General features: G+C 28.6%; 1 protein-coding gene across 1 annotated transcript in view; it reads right to left on the reverse strand.

Moving 5' to 3' along the window:
- Positions 1 to 8,428, reverse strand: part of LOC113387933 (E3 ubiquitin-protein ligase Mdm2-like) — a 342,821-nt gene extending 334,393 nt beyond the window's left edge. Inside the window, exon 1 of the mRNA XM_026625316.1 lies at positions 8,377 to 8,428. The gene's annotated coding sequence lies outside the window, so the exon portion shown is untranslated. The remainder of the gene's footprint in view (positions 1 to 8,376) is intronic.
- Between the last annotated feature and the right edge of the window lie 2,044 nt (positions 8,429 to 10,472).

Consider the following 10,472-nt stretch of genomic DNA (forward strand, 5'->3'; position numbering starts at 1 on the left):
GAAGCAGAAATAGCAGATTAAATAAAAGAAGTATAACATATCATTTTATGTCTTTGACAGCAAAAAACTTCACGCGAAACTTTAAATGCGTGTTTCTCAAAACAGACTTTTTCAGTACTGTTGACACAATTTCTCGAGTTCTACTCGACCGATTCCCTTGAAATGTTCAGAGAGTCTTGTTTATAGGCCTATCTGTAGCCCGAACAAGCATCATCCCCAAATTCCAATTTTTACTATATTTAAAAAATTCGAGAAACTCGAAAAAACAGTAAAAAAAAGACACTTTTTTTCAAACAGACGCCAATTTGTAAAAAAAAAATTTTTATTCATCGTTAGTTCGGGCGATTGCGACATCATTGTGGATTAATAATCTTTTTATTTCTTCTATTTCTGATGACTAGGAGGGCTGAAATCCTGCCAAAACTGAAGTGCGAATTTTTTGAGACCCACCACTTCATCAGCTGCCAGTTTCTTTAATTTTCAACTTTTTATGAGTTTCTGGTCCAATTTACATTACCATAAGGGTCATCACTTTTAAAATCGGAAAAAAAAACCTTCATTGAATATGCAAACAGCAATAAATGTTGCTTTTCAACTACACGAGATCGGGATTGAATACGTTTCGGTGCGAAAATCCAAATCAACGATTTTGGAGATTCATTATTGTTCTGAGTTTCTGAATCTAAACATCGAATTAATAATTCATCTGACGATAAACTGTCTTAAATTGGTCTAATGACTTCCTAATGCCTTTTGTCCGATTAGACCCTGCCAAATCAGTATGAAGACCGAGTCAGTAAAATGCCTATATCTCCGAAAATAATTGAAATTTTCAAAAGTCTTCTCGTACCCATATTCTTAGATAGTTAAACTTTGAAAATATGAAACAAAAAAAATCGATTTTTTTGAAATTCTACACTAGAATACCTCCTTAAGGGGAGAAGTCCATATAACATATTCGAAAAATTGAATTTTTTTTCGATAACCTGGAAGTATAGTATGTTGAGCGTATATTTACGAGTCGACAAAAAAAACTCTTATATTAACAAAGTTATAGCTAACATAACGGGGCGGGCCGGAGTGTGCATTGTCAAGCCATCAAGCGTATTGTTAAATTTCAAGTGAAAAAGGTCTCTTCCATTATAATATTGGTGCTAATAATCTTTTTCTTTCAGAGCCTTCGAATCCACCATCTTCAGACGATTCTTTGTCCACCCAATCGGGCAACCCTCGTACCAATCCCCAATCAGGAACACAACGTTGCGACCGCACCATCGATTTATCACCATCAACCGGAATAACTAGCGTAACCGTCACCTCTCCCGGATTTCCCGGAACATTCTATCCGGCAAACGTCACATGCGAAGTCAAAGTCAACATCATGACACACGGATCAAGTCCAGGAGCATCAGGAAACGGAGTCGCCTTCAGACTTCTGGTAGAGTTTGAAGAGATGGTGTTGGAAGACGAGCCAAAGTAAGTACTGATAATTTTATATATAAAAATGGAGCTCTCTTTCAAATGTCCAAGCAAAACTCGAAAACGGCTAAACCGATTTGGTCAGTCTTAGTCTTGAAAAATTCGTGCCAATCCAGAGAAAGTCCAAAAGGTGAGATATTGTTTCAAAATCGCGTAGGAACTTTACATTTTTAATATGAAATTTTTCATTGAAGCGTAATTTGAATAAAACAATGGATGGTGGCTAATATACGTCAAATGTCAAATGGTTTTGCCTGATGATGTTCAATTACGTTTAATAGGATGTTTTACGTGAATATTATTTAGTTATGATTAAATTGTAGTAAGTAGTTTTGTTTTCAGTATTTATTTATATACAAAAATGTTAGTAAACGTTTTGACGTAAACAAATTGACAGCTTAAAATATATTTTAAAAATATAAAGCGTTGTAATACAGCTATAAAATTATAGTATGTTATTTATTAATATGTATACTGAATTATAAAAATATAAAATCAAATATGTTTCTAGCAGAAAAAACTAAAAAATTGCAATGAACACTTGCATACTCTATTTTTATTAGTTGCGAATCGACGGTTGGTTATGATATGAGAAGTACTTTCAAAAATGTTTTAAAAATATACAATATTATACTAGAGCTGTGTAATTTTAGTGTGTTATTACCTAATATATATACTCAATTATAAAAATATAAAATCATATATGTTTCTAACAAAAAAAGCTATAAATGTGCAATTTTGTAAACAAATGCACTCTTGCAATAGTTGCAAGTGCACGGTTTGATGAGTATTTTGAAAAATATTTAAAAATATAAAACATTATACTAGAGTTACAAAATTTTATTATGTTATTTCTTAATATGTGTACTAAATTATAAAAATATAAAATCACACATGTTTCTTACAAAAACAGCTATAAATTTGCAATTCAGTAAAATCATGCAATAGGGCTGCAAGTGTTACTACAAACTCAACAATATCAACTTTTTTGAAATGTTGATATCAAAATGCACTTTTTGTCGTTGTAGCACTCTTTGTTTGCAAATCATATTTTTCTCAAACACGGTGCTCTGAAAGATCTCATTTGTATAATTATATACTCATTGGTATTTATAAAACATTTTCAAGGTTATATAATTTTTTATTTATGTTATTTGAATTCAGAACCTAAATTTGGTATCGATCAAAGAGACATTTTGTCGAATAACATTTTCTCAGTTATAATTTCCCAGAATTTATCGAAAAATAGATAGTAATATATGAAAGTCCGGGATTAGGAAGGTCCACCACCGATGCATCAAAAGCCAGTAAAGTTAAGCATTGTTTAACAAAGATATTTGAAAGTAGAGGGAAAAAATGTATAACCAGATATAACCTTGATTCTTATGACTTTGCTATAGGGAGATAAATGGTAATCTTTGAAAATCCATAATAAAAGTATTTTCTTCCGTTGGTAGTTTTTTAGCATTAGTTAAAAATGTAATTAATTTGTAAAATACCTTTAACATTATAATATGACATTAAATCTGTTTGCCACCTGGCCGTTCCAAGTTACTCCGCCTATATGGTAAAAAGGTTTAGATAACAAATTTTTGAAAGATATCAAAAAAGCACATTTCTACTTCATAATATAGTTCATATTTGCTCAAAGTCAAATTAGACCTTTGAGCCCCGCCCTGCTTTACATATATACTTTTTATTAAATTTCCTTTAAACCATCGAATGTTACTTGAAACTTCTCAAAAAGCAGGTCAAAGAAGAAATACTTAGTTCATTTTCTATCTCTCCTCGAAGAAATTTGAAAATTTTGTATAAGCTCAGTAGTATTATTTACAATTATACACAAAATTCAGAAATCTGAAGAATCCAAAAATAATCTGAAAAACTTGAAACGTAAACAATAAGTCGAAAAACCAAAAAAGACTTGGATTGTATTATACCATGTTTTCTATAGAAAGTGTATAAAACTTCCAGTTTGATTGTATTAACAAAATATAGACAAACTAATAGGGTTTATTGTTTTTATAATGCCTCGTTGTATATAGCATTCAAACAGCACATCCTTTATACACTTAAAGTATTAATATTTTTGATTTTGTAGAAATTGTTTAGAATATACCTTACTTAGCAAAACAACGTTTGCCGGGTCAGCTAGTATCTAATAAATCCTCAAGATATTACTGTATCTTTTTCTTTTCAGTTGCAGTTACGATTATCTAGAAATCCGAGAGCCTTCAACCAGTGGTGTCAATTCGACGGTCTGGCGCAGGTGTGGTGATTGGAGCAGCAAGTTGAAGCTGCTTCGATACGAGAGCAAGGGGTCGCAAATTGTTATGAAGTTTGTGTCGGATTATTCAAGGAATTATGGAGGATTCAAAGCGAGAATTTCTCTCAAAAGCCGTAAGTTTTGGTTCAAAATATTTTTGGTTGCTTGATGTGAATGGTGAAGGGCAATATGGGTGACTGGGTTGAGAGAAAATAATTTTGTAAAAGATGTTTTCTAAAAGTTCTTGAAGAATTTTTTTATAACAAATTTCAGATAAATATATATTTTTTGGACCTTGATTTATTATTTTTAAAGAAATTTTCGCGATGCGCAGAAGCGAATACAAAAATAAATATTAACTTCCCATAGGGCAAGTTATAGTAATCGCAAAAAAATCGAAAATGAAAATTTTTATATCTCTTCTGAACATTTTGGCATACCTCACAAAAAATGGATGTAGGTGTGTGTGTATGTGTGTATGTGCGGATACAAATTTTCGTCAACGATTTCGGGAACACGGATGAAGCGATTTGATTAATTCAAAAAACATTCGATTCGTATTGATAAGGAGACGTGCTGATTAGTTTTTGGCGAAGGCAAGTCTAGCCGTTCCGAAGATATGGGGCAAAAAGTGCCAAAAACGGTAACTCAGTTTTTAAGAGAACGGAGCGTCCGATTTGAATAATTCAAAAAACATTTTACTTGTATTAACATGATGAAGAACTGATTGAATTTTTGGGAAGGCAGGTCTAGCGGTTTCGGAGATCTAGTGAAAAAAGTAAAAAAAAATGCCATTTGGGGATCAAAAATGATCATTAGACATATGCACATCAAATTATCAGATATTTTATAGAGAATTTAACAATAAGTATAAATTTTGTTTACATTCCTATGGGTTGCGTACCAATGTTTAACCGTTAGACGGCGACGCGGCGCTTACGCGCTTCGATATTTCGTCTCTATGCAGTTAAAGCAGTACGATTGCTTTGAAAAAAAGTTCAGAATTTCCAAAATATTTCAAAATACGTTTTTCTTCAAAAAGTCGAAAAGGTGTAAAATATTAAAAAAAATTGAAAAGGAATTTTGAAAACTCTTGAAAAACATTAAAAAATCTTAAAAAGGCTTGAAAAATACGCGTCAATCTTTGGACAATCTTGACAAATTCAAAAAATGTAAAATATGTAAAATCATAGAAAATATTCCAATACTTTTGGAAATTTTGATAAATAACCAAAAGTTATGAAAATATTGAAACGTGTTAATAAATCTTAGAAAATTAAAAAAAAAAATTGAAGTCATGATCAATATTCACATATATTAAAAAATATGTGATATTCACAGAATATTAAAAAAAAATCTGAAATGCCTTAAAAAGCATCCAAAAGTCTTGACAAATATCAAAAAGTTTGGAAAGCATTGAAGATCACAAAAAATCTTGAAATAATAAATAAGAAATATTGAAAATATTAAAACTGTCTTGGAAAATATTGATGAATATTAAAAATTCTTGAAAACTATTGAAAAATAGTCACAAAGAATTGATAATCTTCTAATACTTTAATAAATCTTGAGAAATATTTAAAATTTTGAATAAAATACAAAAATATTCACAATTGTGCAAAAATTATGAAAAATACCAAATAGATTGAAAAAGTTTGCTAAAATTTGGAATATATTAAAAATTCATAACTAACAAATATCTGGGAAAATCTTGATAAATAGTGAAAATCTTAAGATTTTTGGGAAAATCATGAAAAATTCTAAATAGACTAAAAAAAGTTTGCTAAAATTTGGAATAAATTGAAAATTCATAACTAACAAATATCTGGGAAAATCTTGATAAATAGTTAAAATCTTGAAGATTTTTGGGAAAATCATAAAAAATTCTAAATGAACTAAAAAAAGTTTACTAAAATTTGGAATGTATTGAAAATTCATAACAAACAAATATCTGGGAAAATCTTGAAAAATAGTAAAGATCTTGAAGATGTTTGGGAAAATCATGAAAAATTCCAAATAGATTAAAAAAGTTTGCTAAAACTTGGAATATATTGAAAATGCATAACTAACAAATATTTGGGAAAATCTTGATAAATAGTAAAAATCTTGAAGATGTTTGGGAAAATCATGAAAAATTCCAAATAGACTAAAAAAGTTTGCTAAAACTTGGAATAAATTGAAAATTCATAACTAACAAATATCTGGGAAAATCTTGATAAATAGTAAAAATCTTTGAAGATGTTTGAGAAATACTCAAGGAAATATAGGAATGATGAAAAATATTCGGAAATTTTCTGTAATCTTGCAAAATATATTCAAAAAACTTGGAAAAATTTAAAAGAATGATCATTTTGGAAAATACCAAAAAATCTTGGAAAATCTTAGAAAATATTCAAAACCTTTCCAAATCCAATGAGGTATCTCCTCATTCATTAAATCCGTCTACAATCCACTTCCCAGCTCCATTTCTCTATCCTTACTACTTTTTTTCCTCCATCACATCTATCTATTTTTCATCCCTTTGTGAACCAAGGACACCTCTTCTATATCACCACCTACTGGCATTATGAACGACCGAGTGGAATTCCTGTGGATTTGTCAAAAGGATGTGCCATCATTAATTCTCGTCCGATGTGCCCCCCGGCCCCCCATTCCTCAATAAGAAGAGGAAAGGAGCACTACGACAAAAGGGCGGTAGTTGTATAGAAAAATTACTCGGGAGGAAACGACTGACTGACTGACTGAGAATTGTATGGGGAATGTTGAATTTTACACCTTGGGTAGTGGATTTATTGATGATTGTAGTTAACTTACATATAAAAATGGAGCTCTCGATAAAATGATCCGCTTAAACTCAAAAACGGCTAAACCGATTTGGCCAGTCTTAGTCTTGAAAAATTCGTGCTAATCAGTAGGTTGTCGGAAAGGTGAGATATTATTTCAAAATCGCGTAGAAACTTTACATTTTTAATTTGAACATTTTTGTAGAAGCGTAATTTGAATAAAACAATGGACGGTGGCTAATACGTCAAGTGTCAAATGCTTTTGGCAGATGATGTTCTATTACGTTTAATAGGATGTTTTACGTGAATATTATTTAATTATAATTAAATAGTAGTATGTAGTTTTGTTCGTAGTTTTATTTATACATAACAACGTTATTAAACCGATCGCAAGTGTTACTAGAAACTCAAAATATCAACTTTTTTGAAATGTTAATATGAAAATGCACTTTTTGGCGTTGTAGCACTCTTTTTTGCAAATCATATTTTTCTCAAATACGGTGCTCTGAAAGATCTCATTTGTATAATTATATACTCATTGGTATTTATAAAACATTTTCTATGTTATATTATTTTTTATTCATGTTATTTAAATTCAGAACCTAAATTTGGTGTCAACCAAAGGGACATTTTGTCGAATAACATTTTCCCAGTTGAAATTTCCCAGAATTTATCGAAAAATAGATAGTAATATATGAAGGCCCGGGGTTAAACAGGTCCACCACCGATGTGTCAAAAACCAGCAAAGTTAAGCATTGGTTAACAACAATATTTGAAAGTAGAGGGAAAAAGATGTATAACCAGCTATAACCTTGATTCTCATGACTGCTATCGGGAGATAAACGGTAATCTTTGAAAATCCATAATAAAAGTATTTTCTTTCGTTGGTAGTTTTTTAGCATTAGTTAAAAATGTAATTATTATGAAAAATACCTTTAAAATTAAAATTACACATTAAACCTGTTTGCTCCGGGGTAAAAAGGTCTAGATAACAAATTTTTGAAAGACATCAAAAAATCACATTTCTACAATGATGAAGTAGCTGGCAGTTTTACTGAACATAGTCAGATAATTGTTCGTTTGAAAAGTGTTATTCGTTGTGATATAATTGGTTTGGATTTCACAATATAGTTTATATTTGCTCAAAGTCAAATTGAACCTTTGTGGCCCGCCCTGCTCTACATTTATACTTTTTATTAAATTTACTTTTTTTCATCGAATGTTACTTGAAGCAATTCAAAAAGCAAGTCGAAGAAGAAATACTTAATTCATTTTCTATCTCTCCTCGCAGAATTTTGAAAATTTTGTATAAGCTCAGTAGTATTATTTACAATTATACACAAAATTTCGAATCCAAAAAGAATCTGAAAGACTTGAAACGTAATCAATAAGTCCTAAGGCCAAAAAAGACTTGGATGGATTATACCATGTTTTCTATAGAAAGTGTATAAAACTTGCAGTTTGATTGTATTGACAAAATGTAGAAAACTAATGGGGTTTATTGCTTTTTTAATACCTCATTGTATGTAGCATTCAAACAATACATCCTTATACACTTAAAGTATTAATATTTTTGATTCTCTAGAAATTGTTTAGAATAAAACTTACTTAGCAAAACAACGTTTTCGGGTCAGCTAGTATATGTATAGTGAAAGCATGGGACAAGATTTTGCGAATAAAAAGTGAGGTTATGTACGCAAATTTTAGTTGACAATTTTTGACGAAAAAGCGTTTTGATTGTTGTCAATATAAAAAGATTGTAGGCGGATTGCATCAATTAACAATAGTTTCATATAAATAACAATCATACATTATTATTATTAGTTATTTAATTAAATTTACACTAACCTGTCATCGGAAGCATCACCCTTCAGCAACCTGTATAATAACTTGGCACATCCTACACAAATAACACTTAATTCAAAATTAATGCATATAAGTTTATATATTCAACACAGACTACTTTAATAATAATTACCATTAATTATTTATTATTTTAACGAACATAATTTTTATACCCGACTGACAGTTCAACAGCAATAACGAAAATGTTTTTTAGTGTTGCCTGAAGTTGGTTGCATAGAACAGCATCCAACATGAAGTTGCCTGATAACAGGAGTAAATAGATAAATAAAGGATTTGACATTTGCATACAAAATGGTGTCCTTAAAATTTGTTGATAAATTTGTGATAAAATATTGTTTAAAATGACGAAACTCCTGCAGGTTTTTATAATTTAGTTATTTCTTATTAATTAGTTATGTCCAATAATCAGTTATTAGAATCATATGCAAATTAGGCTTTATTAGGTGGCACTCAGAAGTTAACCTCCAAAAGTCACTATTATAATATTTTTAATTATTCAAATTCAAACAATTAAACAACAAATTATTTATAAATTGAGTATGAGAATTATGAATTATGATTATGATATTATAATTATAATTCTGATATACAAGACCTAGGTGACCGGTTTGACTGTTACACTGTTTGATTTTGTAATTTAATTATTTTAAAGTACTTTTATACATTTTACTGACTTTATACAAAAATTATATAATTTTTCCTAAACCTTTTATCAAATGCTATTAACTTTTAAGCTAGTAGTCTTTATTTTATAGTTTATAAAAAATCATATCTGCAATATAAAATTAATTCAACAATACAATATAATATTATTAATATTTTTATTTGATTATTTTTTAGATAAATTGTGACATATTTGGAATAAGTATGTACTATTGGAAACTTAAAAAACATTAATATGAAAAGAATGAATTATACTTTCAATGCACCAAAAAATAAAGGATTAAGGAGCAGTTTTGGTTTTTACAAATTGTACAAAGCAAATTATATTGGCTATATTATTTATTTTAAAAGACCACTATTATATCATCTGATATTTTTGCCAAAACCTATCAAGGATCATCGTATTTTAGTTAAAGAGTGATAATATTTATCTACAATATAAATATTCACATTAACAATATAAAAAATCAAAGAATAATAATAGCTGATTATTTAAGATTTAAGTTAATTGCAATTCAAAGACTACTAGCTTAATTATCATTAGTATATCTATTTGCATACATATTTTATCTTCGTTAAATTTTTTTTTAAATTTCATTCTCAATATTGAATGTGAAAAGAAAATACAATGTTTATATTATATATATGTATATATATATATATATATATATATGTGTGTGTGTGTGTGTGTGTGTGTGTGTTTGTGTGCATAAAAGTGGATGGGTTGATAATAAATATAATAAATGTGCTGAGGGATTTAGTTCTTAGGAGATAATTTATTAAGAGGACAGTCTTGAAATATATAGTGGAATTCTGATTTATTATAATATATATATATATATATATATATATATACAACATATACTTATCTAAATGATAGATCTTTCTATGATTTTTTGATCTTATATATAGAAACATTTTTATATAAGAAATTTTATATATAAACCTCTTTAACCATCAAGTAACAATTAATCTAATTTAAAATAGTGAATTGATTTTCAATTTACCATTAACCCAGGAAATATATCAACCTGGGAAAATCGAAAACACAAAGTTAAAACCATACTATTTTTGAAAAATTAAAAATTACTAGTGTAAATTCAAAATTTTTGGAAAATCTTGAAAAATCTTAAGAGATAATGGAAATTTTTATTGAATAAGTACATTTTTATTCAGAAAATTATTAGGCATTATTCAGTAAATTTAGAAATTTTGAAATTAATTATTTTGAGCCTAAAAAGTCTTGAAAATTCCCTGAAATCTTAAAAAATCTTAGCAACTATTCAAAAATGAATTTAAAATATAAGACATTAAAAAAATTTTAAATATAATTTATTTTTTTCTTTTTATATTAATTTATTTTTTAACTTCCCGTAGGGTAGTTATTGTAATGGGCCGAAAATCAAAAATGAAAA

Source organism: Ctenocephalides felis, unplaced genomic scaffold (genome assembly GCF_003426905.1).
Source record: "Ctenocephalides felis isolate EL2017-DRISC unplaced genomic scaffold, ASM342690v1 CF-g0.4_SCAFFOLD_03572, whole genome shotgun sequence".
Taxonomy (NCBI): domain Eukaryota; kingdom Metazoa; phylum Arthropoda; class Insecta; order Siphonaptera; family Pulicidae; genus Ctenocephalides; species Ctenocephalides felis.